Below are 11,468 nucleotides of genomic sequence, written 5' to 3'. Positions count from 1 at the left end.
CTTTTACTTTTATATACTGAGTCAGTTCATTTCGTTGTCTTCTCCTTCTGTCATTTTAGGTGGTGGAGGTTCATGGTAGGATTTATCTATTGTATTTCATGTATGGTTCCCATATTTGTTCGAATATTGTGATGTTATTTCTTAAATGATATGTTATTTTTTCTAATGGAATACATTTATTTATTTCCATGTACCATTGTTGTATTCTCTTTTTTTTTTAAATTTTTTATTTTTCACACCATAAATCACATTAGCCATGATACGCACTTTTTCCTTTTCACACATATACAGTGACATTTTCTCCCCCCCCACTGCCTCCTCCCAACCCACCCCCCCACCCCCCCCTCCCATCCATTTAAGGTATACAATCTAGGATACATTAAACCAGTCAGACAATGTTGTCACTCAACAAAAAAAAAACACCAGAAATTCTACTGAGTCCATTCTTTTCTTTCCTTCTCCTTCCATCAACTTAGGTAATGATTGTCCCCGGTAGGTTTTCGCTATTGTATTTAATGTAAGGCTCCCATATTTGTTCAAATATTTCAATATTATTTCTTAAACTATATGTTATTTTTTCTAATGGAATACATTTACTCATTTCTATATATCATTGTTGTATTTTCAAATTATCTTCCAATTTCCAGGTTGACATAATGCATTTTTTTGCTACGGCTAGAGCCATCTTAACAAATCTTTTTTGTGCATCCTCCAGATCAATTCCAAATTCTTTGTTTTTTATGTTACTTAGGAGAAAGATCTCTGGATTCTTTGGTATATTGTTTTCTGTTATTTTATTTAATATCTGGTTGAGATCTTCCCAAAATTTTTCTACTTTCTCACATGTCCAGATTGCATGAATTGTTGTTCCCATTTCTTTTTTACATCGAAAACATCTATCAGATACTGTTGGGTCCCATTTATTTAACTTTTGAGGTGTAATGTATAGTCTGTGTATCCAGTTATATTGTATCATACGTAGCCTCGTATTTATTGTATTTCTCATCGTTCCAGAACATAATTTCTCCCATGTTTCCTTTTTTATCTTTATATTTAAATCTTGTTCCCATTTTTGCTTAGTTTTACCATTTGTTTCCTCATTCTCCTTTTCTTGCAGTTTAATATACATATTTGTTATAAATCTTTTGATTATCATTGTATCTGTAATCACATATTCAAGGTTACTTGCCTCTGGCAAACTCAAACTGCTTCCTAATTTATCCTTCAAGTAGGATCTCAATTGGTAATATGCCAGCGCTGTATCTCCAGTTATATTGTACTTATCTTTCATTTGTTCAAAGGATAAGAATCTATTTCCTGAAAAACAATTTTCTATTCTTTTAATCCCTTTTTTTTCCCATTCTCTAAAGGAAAGGTTATCTATTGTAAAAGGGAGTAACTTGTTTTGCGTCAATATTAGTTTTGGTAATTGATCATTTGTTTTATTTCTTTCTACATGAATCTTCTTCCAAATATTGAGGAGATGATGTAATACTGGAGAACTTCTATGTTGTACCAATTTTTCATCCCATTTATATAATATGTGTTCAGGTATCTTTTCCCCTATTTTATCTAATTCTAATCTCGTCCAGTCTGGTTTTTCCCTTGTTTGATAAAAATCTGATAGGTATCTTAATTGTGCGGCTCTATAATAATTTTTAAAGTTTGGCAGTTGTAAGCCTCCTTGTTTATACCATTCTGTTAATTTATCTAGTGCTATCCTCGGTTTCCCCCCTCTCCATAAAAATTTCCTTATTATTTTCTTTAACTCCTTGAAGAATTTTTCTGTCAGTTGTATTGGCAATGCCTGAAATAAGTATAATATCCTTGGAAAAATGTTCATTTTAATACAGTTTATCCTTCCTATTAGTGTTAGTGGTAAATCTTTCCAATGCTCTAAATCGTCCTGTAATTTTTTCATTAGTGGATAATAATTGAGTTTATATAGTTGGCCGAGATTTTTGTTTATTTGTACACCTAGGTATCTTATTGCCTACATTTGCCATCTAAATGGAGATTCCTTCTTAAATTTTGAGAAATCCGCATTATTCATAGGCATTGCTTCACTTTTATTTACGTTTATCTTGTAACCCGACACTTCTCCATATTCCTTCAATTTCTTATATAATTCTTTTATTGATAGTTCTGGTTCTGTTAAGTACACTATAACATCATCCGCAAATAGACTGATTTTATATTCCTTGTCTTTTATTTTTATTCCTTTTATATTATTATCTATTCTTATCAATTCTGCTAGTGGTTCTATAGCTAACGCAAACAATAATGGTGATAGTGGGCATCCCTGCCGCGTTGACCTGCTTACGTTAAATTGCTTTGATACATGTCCATTTACTGTCACTTTCGCTAACGGTCCCTTATATAATGCTTTAATCCAATTAATATACTTCACCGGTAAACTGAATTTTTGCAATACTTTGAACAAATAATTCCATTCTACTCTGTCAAAGGCCTTCTCTGCGTCTAAAGCAACTGCTACTGTAGGTGCTTTATTTCCTTCTACTGCATGAATTAAGTTAATAAATTTACAAATATTGTCTGTTGTGCGTCTTTTTTTGATAAATCCAGTTTGGTCTAAATTTACCATTTTCGGTACATGCTCTGCTAATCTGTTTGCTAATAGTTTAGCTATTATCTTATAATCTGTGTTTAGTAAAGATATTGGTCTATATGATGCTGGTAAGAGTGGATCTTTCCCTTGCTTTAGTATTACTGTAATTATTGCTGTTTTACATGAATCTGGTAAGCTTTGTGTTTCATCAATCTGGTTGATTACATCCAGGAGGGGCGGAATTAATAAGTCTTTAAATGTTTTGTAAAATTCTATTAGAAATCCGTCCTCTCCTGGTGTCTTATTATTTGGTAATTTTTTTATTATCTCTTGTATTTCTACTATTCCAAATGGTTCTGTTAATTTATTTTGTTCCTCTATTTGTAGTTTTGGTAGTTCAATTTTAGTCAGAAATTCATCTATTTTCCCTTCTTTCCCTTCATTTTCAGTTCAGTATAATTGTTCATAGAATTCTCTAAAGTTTTCCTTAATTTCTTTTGGATTATATGTAATTTGGTTGTCTTTTTTCCTTGATGCCAATACCATTTTCTTAGCTTGTTCTGTCTTAAGCTGCCATGCTAGGATTTTGTGCATTTTTTCACCCAGTTCATAATATTTCTGTTTTGTCTTCATTATATTCTTCTCCACCTTATATGTTTGTAGTGTTTCATATTTTATTTTTTTATCCGCCAATTCTCTTCTTTTAGTTGTATCTTCCTTCATTGCTAATTTTTTTTCTATATTTACTATTTCCCTTTCCAACTGCTCTGTTTCCTGATTATAGTCCTTCTTCATCTTGGTTACATAACTTATTATTTGCCCTCTAATGAATGCTTTCATTGCATCCCATAGTATAAACTTATCTTCCATTGATTCCGTATTTATTTCAAAATACATTTTTATTTGTTTTTCAATAAATTCTCTAAAATCCTGCCTTTTAAGTAACATGGGGTTTAATCTCCATCTATACATTCTTGGAGGGATGTCCTCTAGCTTTACTGTCAATATTAAGGGTGAATGGTCCGATAGTATTCTAGCTTTATATTCTGTTTTTCTTACTCTATCTTGCATACTAGCTGATAACAAAAATAGGTCTATTCTTGAGTATGTTTTATGTCTAGCCGAGTAATATGAATATTCCTTTTCTTTTGGGTGTTGTTTCCTCCATATATCCAAAAGTTGCATTTCTTCCATTGATTTAATTATAAATTTGGTTACTTTGTTCTTTCTGTTAATTTTTTTCCCAGTTTTATCCATATTTGAATCCAAATTCAGGTTGAAATCCCCTCCTATTAATATGTTCCCTTGCGTACTTGCTACCTTCAAAAAGATATCTTGCATAAACTTTTGATCTTCTTCGTTAGGTGAATATACATTGAGTAGATTCCAAGACTCCGAATATATCTGACATTTTATCATTACATATCTCCCTGCTGGATCTATTATTTCCTCTTCTATTTTAAATGGCATATTTTTACTAATTAATATAGCCACTCCTCTTGCTTTTGAATTATACGAAGCTGCTGTTACATGTCCTACCCAATCTCTCTTTAATTTCTTGTGTTCCAATTCAGTTAAGTGTGTTTCTTGCACAAATGCTATATCAATTTTTTCTTTTTTCAGTAAATTTAGCAGTTTCTTCCTTTTAATTTGGTTATGTATTCCATTAATATTTAAAGTCATATAGTTCAACGTAGCCATTTTATACTTTGTTTATCTTCCCTTTCCATTTCTCTATCATTACCTTTCCTTCTTATCCATTTCTGTTTTCTTGTTTTAAACCCTTTATAAGACAACATTCCTAAAACATCAAACATTTTCCTTATTCTCCTATTTAAAACTTCTTTAGCCCCAATCTCCCCTTCCCCTCCTGAGTTGTCCTTTATCCCTTGTCGGACAACCACATCTCCCCTCTCCATTTGGGTTTGCGAATTCACTCGCAAGCGTCAGCTGATTTTGCAGTGACTGTAACTCCTCCCCACCCAGCCCCCCCCCAGAAAAGATTTCACTTTTCATATGTAACAAAGGTCACTCTTTTAGTTCCCTCCTTATTCCCTCTATTCCATTTCCTTCCCTTATTAATTCTTGTCTATACTATCTATATTTTCCTCTAAATACGGATACATTCACGTATGCACATTATACATATACACACTTATACCTCTTTACCCACATACATATAAATCGTGGTCATTTTTACTCTCATTACACGTCTTCATCCCTCAGTCTATTTTGTAATTGTTCTGCAAATTTTCATGCTTCTTCTGGATCCGAGAATAGTCTGTTTTGTTGTCCTGGAATAAATATTTTCAATACCGCTGGATGCTTTAGTATAAATTTATACCCTTTCTTCCATAAAATCGCCTTTGCTGTATTGAACTCCTTTCTCTTCTTTAGGAGTTCAAAACTTATATCAGGATAAATGAAGATTTTTTTGCCCTTTGTACTCCAGTGGCTTGTTGCCCTCTCTTACTTTTTCCATTGTCTTCTCCAGTACCTTTTCTCTTGTAGTATATCTTAGGAATTTTACTAAAATAGATCTTGGTTTTTGTTGTGGTTGTGGTTTAAAGGCCAATGCTCTATGTGCCCTTTCTATTTCCATTTCTTGCTGTAGTTCTGGACATCCTAGGATCCTAGGGATCCAATCTTTTATAAACTCTCTCATATTCTTGCCTTCTTCATCTTCCTTAAGGCCCACTATCTTTATGTTATTTCTTCTGTTATAATTTTCCATTATATCTATTTTCTGAGCTAACAGTTCTTGTGTCTCTATAACTTTTTTATTAGATTCCTCTAATTTCTTTTTTAAGTCCTCTACCTCCATTTCTACTGCTGCTTCCCTCTCTTCCATCTTGTCCATTTTCTTTCCCATTTCTGTTAAGGTCATATCTATTTTATTCATTTTCTCTTCTGTGTTGTTAATTCTTCTTCTTAAATCATTAAATTCCTGTGTTTGCCATTCTTTAAATGACTCCATGTATTCTTTAATAAGAGAAAGTATATCCTTTATCTTGCCTTTCCCTTCTTCTTCTATTTCACTGTACTCTTCCTCTTCCTCTTCTTCTTCCTCTGGGTTGGCCATCTGTTGTTTCTTTGTTGCCCTTTTCTTCTCTTCTTTCTTGTTTTCATTGTCTTCTGTGTTCTCTTCTTGCTGCAGGTGTTCTGCAGCTGTCGTTGCCGACTGTGGAGATCGACTCCCCAGCTGGTCACCCCTCCCTTCGGTGTGTTTTTTTTCATGCGCGGTTGCGCACTTTTACTCGGCTCTACGAGCCATTTTTGTAGTCCACTTTCTACCGACCTGAGGGAGCGGGTTTCTCTCTCCACCACGGGCCTCTTCGAACAGATAAGGCCTTCTCCTTCTTCCTCTGTTGTCTTCTCTTCCTCTCTTCTTACCGTTGATTTCGATTTTTCTTTTTTTGTCGCCATCTTCTTTCCACCTTTATACTCACTTTTCTTTAACTTTTATTTCTGTGCCTTTGTGTTTTCCTTTGTTTTTTCCGACTTTTCTGGAGAGGGCTGGAGTTCACCGTCCGGCCACTACTCCATCATGTGACTCCCCTCCCATTGTTGTATTCTCAAGTTGTCTTCTAATTTCCAGGTTGATATTATACATTTTTTTGCTACAGCTAGGGCTATCATAATAAATCTATTTTGTACTCCATCCAAATCGAGTCCAAATTCTTTATTTCTTATATTACTTCGAAGGAAGATCTCTGGGTTTTTTGGTATATTGCTTTTTGTGATTTTATTTAATATCTGGTTTAGATCTTCCCAAAATTTTTCCACTTTCTCACATGTCCAAATTGCATATATTGTTGTCCTGGTTTCCTTTTTACAGCAAAAACATCTGTCTGATACTGTTGGGTCCAATTTATTTAACTTTTGGGGTGTGATGTATAGCCTGTGTAACCAATTATATTGTATCATGCGTAACCTCGTGTTTATTGTATTTCTCATAGTTCCAGAGCATAGCTTTTCCCATGTTTCATTCTTTATCTTTATGTTTAGATCTTGTTCCCATTTTTGTTTGTTTCCTCGTTCTCCTTTTCTTGCAGTTTGATGTACATGTTTGTTATAAATTATTTAATTATCATTGTGTCTGTAATCACATATTCAAAATTGCTTCCTTCTGGTAACCTCAGACTGTTTCCCAATTTGTCCTTCAAGTAGGTTTTCAGTTGGTGGTATGCAAACCTTGTATCGTGAGTTATATTATATATTTGTACTTCATTTGTTCAAAAGATAATAGTTTATTTCCCGAAAAACTATTTTCTATTCTTTTGATCCCTTTTCTCTCCCATTCTGAAGGAAAGGTTATTTACTGTGAAAGGGATTAGTTGATTTTGTGTCAATATTAATTTTGGTAGTTGATAATTTATTTTATTCCTTTCTATGTGAATCTTCTTCCAAATTTTGAGTAGATGGTGCAATACTGGTGAATTCCTATGTTGCACCAATTTTTCATCCCACTTATAGAGTATATGCTCAGGTATCTTCTCCCCTATTTTATCTAGTTCTAATCTTGTCCAATCTGGTTTTTCCTTTGTTTGATAAAAATCTGATAGGTATCTTAATTGTGCTGCTCTATAATAATTCTTAAAGTTTGGTAGTTGTAAGCCTCCTTGTTTGTACCATTCTGTTAATTTATCTAGTGATATCCTCGGTTTACCCCCTTTCCTTAAGAATTTCCTTATTATTTTCTTTAGCTCCTTGAAGAATTTCTCTGTTAGATGAATTGGTAATTATTGAAATAGGTATTGTATCATTGGGAAGATGTTCATTTTAATACAGTTTATCCTTCCAGTGTTAGTGGTAAGTCTTTCCAGTGCTCTAAGTCGTCTTGTAATTTTTTCATTAATGGCTGATAATTTAGTTTATATAGATGGCCGAGATTATTATTTAGTTGTATACCTAGGTATCGAATTGCTTGTGTTTGCCATCTAAATGGTGATTCTTTCTTAAACTTTGTGAAATCTGCATTATTCATTGGCATTGCTTCACTTTTATTTGCGTTGATCTTGTACCCCGATACTTCTCCATATTCCTTCAATTTCTTATGTAATTAGCAATAAAGGAAGATACAACTAAAAGAAAAGAATTGACAGACAAGAAAATAAAATATGAAACACTACAAACATATAAGGCAGAGAAGAACATAATGAAGACAAAACAGAAATATTATGAGCTAGGAGAAAAAACGCACAAAATACTAGCGTGGCAGCTTAAGACAGAACAAACTAAAAGAACGGTATTGGCATCAAGGAAAAAGGACAAACAAATTACATATAACCCAACAGAGATCAACGAAAACTTCAGGGAATTCTACGAACAACTATATCAAACTGAAAAACGAAGGGAAAGAAGACAAAATAGATGAATTTCTAACTAAAATTGAACTACCGAAATTACAAACAGAGGAGCAAAATAAATTAATAAAACCATTTGAAATAGAAGAACTAAAAAAAACTACTGAACAATAAAACACCGGGAGAGGATGGACTCCCAATAGAATTCTATAAAACATTCAAAGACTTATTATTTCCTCCTCTCCTGGAAGTAATGAACCAGATTGAAAAAACACAAAACATACCAGATTCATGCAAAACAGCAATAATTACAGTAATACCAAAGACGGGGAAAGATCCACTAACACTAGCATCGTATAGACCAATATCTCTACTTAACACAGATTATAAGATCATAGCTAAACTATTAGCAAACAGATTGGTTGTCTGTGTACCAAAAATAGTAAAACTAGACTAAACTGGATTTATTAAAAGAAGACGAACAACAGACAATATCTGTAAATTCATTAACTTAATCCATGCAGTACAAGGAAACAAAACTCCAACAGTAGTGGTTGCTTTAGACGCAGAGAAAGCCTTTGACAGAGGCTTGTCTACTTGATCTTGTCAGTGGGAAGGCTAGAGAAATTTGTCCATTGGTCACAACTTTAGCCTTGGGTGCATGGTATAGTGCCCTTATCCAATTTATAAAAGTTGGCTCTAGCCCCAATTTTCCCACCACTTTGAATAAAAAGTCCCACTCCCAATTTGTCAAATGCCATTTCCGCATCTAGGGCCACAGCCAGACCCTTTCATTTCTGGTTTGCGGCAGATGCATTATACTCAACAGTTTGCCTATGTTATTTGCTGCTTGTCTTTTTTGCACAAAGCCCGCTTGGTCTTTGTTAATTTTGGCAAATGTCCTGCCAGTCTATTTGCAGGGCTTTGGCAAGTATATAATTGTCCATGTTCATCAGTGAGATAGGTCTATGGAATTAGCGGATAGTTGTCTTTTTTTTTACAATCGTCATGATAATTGCTGTCGAGAAAGATTCTGGGAGGGTATGGGTCTCCGTTGCCTAGTCTACCACCTCTATATAGTAATTAATAAGTCTTTAAATTCCTTATAACACCCAGGTGGAAACCCATCCTCCACTGGAGTCTTGTTAATCTAAAGCAAATTCAATTCTTTCCCTATCTCTTCTATTAAGGGACGATCTAGCCTCTCCTGGATCTAAATTTGGTAACTAATTTAGACAGGAATTCGTCAGTTTTATCAGACCCACTTGCCAATTTTGATTTATATAAACCTTTGTAAAATTCCCAGGTGGTCTCGTTAACCTCTTTTGGCTTGTACGAGATCTTGCCATTCCCAGTTTGTATCACATTGATTGTCCTTGAGGCCTGCTCTGTCCTCAGCTGCCAAGAGAGGACTTTCTGGTCTCTCTCACCTAATTCATAATATTTTTGTTTTGACCGTATTATGGCTTTTTGCATACTATACGTTTGAAGTGTATTATGTTACACTTTTCTGTTTGTTAGAGCCCTATAATAGTTCACTGAGCATGTTTTTTTTTGTTTGTTTTTTGGAAGTCCTTTTCTACGCAAGCAATTTCTTTTTCTAATTTGTTCGTCCACCTCCCTCATATATTCTTTCTTTACTGTTTTAGTGTATCTAATTATTTGGCTCCTCAAATATTCCTTGAGGGTGACCCATAAGGTGAATTTATCTGGAGTTGAGGTACAGTTGGCCTTGCAGAACAGTCTAACTGCCCTCTTACAAAACTATGAAACTCCAGCTTCTTTAAGAACAACACATTGAGACACCATCTGTGTGCCATATCCTACTTATCTGGCATTTCCATCACTAATATCAAAGGTAAGTCTTGGTGTGTACTCAGCCTCTATAATCCTACCCTCTACATGGGCTGAAGCCAGGAAAAAATATCTATTCTCAAGTAGGAGTCATATTGTTTTGAATAGGAGAAGTCCCTCTCCCTTGGATGCTTCCATCTCCATACGTCTATCAAATTCAGTTCCTTCATACCATCAATAGTAACCCTTGCTGCCTTTGTTTTGGTTATTTTCTTTGTTGACTTATCTAGGACAGGATCCAGACAAAAATTAAAATCTCCCTCAACCAAGATGTTCTCTTTCCCCTCTGCCAATCTCAGGAAATGAGTTGAACTTGAATATGAACTTCTTATCATCGAAGTTGGGGGAATACATGTTTACCAAGGTCCAGGGTTCTGAAAATATCTTTCTGCTTTATCTGTAGTCACACTCTGCACTCTCACTCTTCCGTATCAGAATTGCTACCCACCCCCCCCCTTGCCTTTGAGCCAAACGAGGAGGCACCCATCCCCTTTTTAATTTTTGGTGTTCCCACTCTGTTAAGTGAGTTTCTTGGAGAAAGGCCGGATGTATTCCCATTTTTTTAATGTGTGCCAAGACTCTTCTCCTCATCACCATCCTGTTCAGGCCATTAATGTTGAAACTAACGTACTTTATACTCTTGGCCATTGCCCCGGAGACTCTCGGACCTGTGTTTCCTCTGCACCCCTACCACACCATATTCATCATTCATCCAACCTTTTACCTTCAACTGTCTGCTCTAGCCCTCCAGGCCCATGACAAACCCTGGGAAAACAAGACCAGGACAAAGACAACAAACCCAAAAAGAGAGGGGAAAAAACCCAAAAAGAATAAAAATAAGACAACTACTCGACCCCAAATAGATCCCCGATCCATAACCACTTTCTATCCATTGTACTCCTCTCCCTCCTTTGGTGAGTTTTTCCTCTGTTTTGTCACCATCCCCCTCCATATAATGGGTTGTGCATCTCGCATCCATTCACCGAGCACCCCAGAACATTCCTCTTGTCGCATTCTTTCCCCATTCTTATTTTTATGCACAAATTATAGACTCTTAATTCCTATTGGTCCAATATCATTATTTACAATGCATTCATGCATTCTCTCTTTCCATGAAACATTGACCACTTTTAGGTTCCTAATTGTTGTTAACCCTTACAAACTAGAAGCTGCCTGACAAACTGCAAGGCTTCTTTTCTTTTGGAGAAGAATTGTGTCTCCCCCTCCCCCCCCCCCCCCCCCCCCCCCCCCCCACTGGCATTGGTATCTTTAAAGTGGCTGGATATCTAATTGTACTCTTGTATCCCTTCTACTTTGCTATTGGCTCCAGCTATTTCCTTTGGTGCAGCAGGGTCCCACGTGTCCAGGTAGAAAAACCCTTTGTTATCATCCAGTTCCAGCAAACCCCCCCCCCCCTCCCCACGACCACAGCACTCAAAATCTTTTCCTGGTCCAGGTGGTGCAGCACTTGCACCAGCACCGAGCGCGGCCTCTAACCAGCATGCAGGTGTGAGAGGAAGCACCTATGTGCCCATTCTATTTCCATTGATTCCCTTCTCTGGGTCTGTCAACCAGCGCTGGAAAAAGGCCACAGGGTTCCCCCCTCTTTGCTCTTTTTCTTTTTTTTTAAACTTTATTTATGTCGTTCAAAAAACAATTAGTACATGACATATACAACAAGTAACTCTAAACATGAACGTTATTTTTTATATGAAAAAAAAGAAACCCCCCCCTTCAGC

The sequence above is a fragment of the Narcine bancroftii genome, chromosome 2 (assembly GCF_036971445.1).
Source record: "Narcine bancroftii isolate sNarBan1 chromosome 2, sNarBan1.hap1, whole genome shotgun sequence".
Lineage (NCBI taxonomy): Eukaryota > Metazoa > Chordata > Chondrichthyes > Torpediniformes > Narcinidae > Narcine > Narcine bancroftii.
This window is presented reverse-complemented; position numbering follows the sequence as displayed.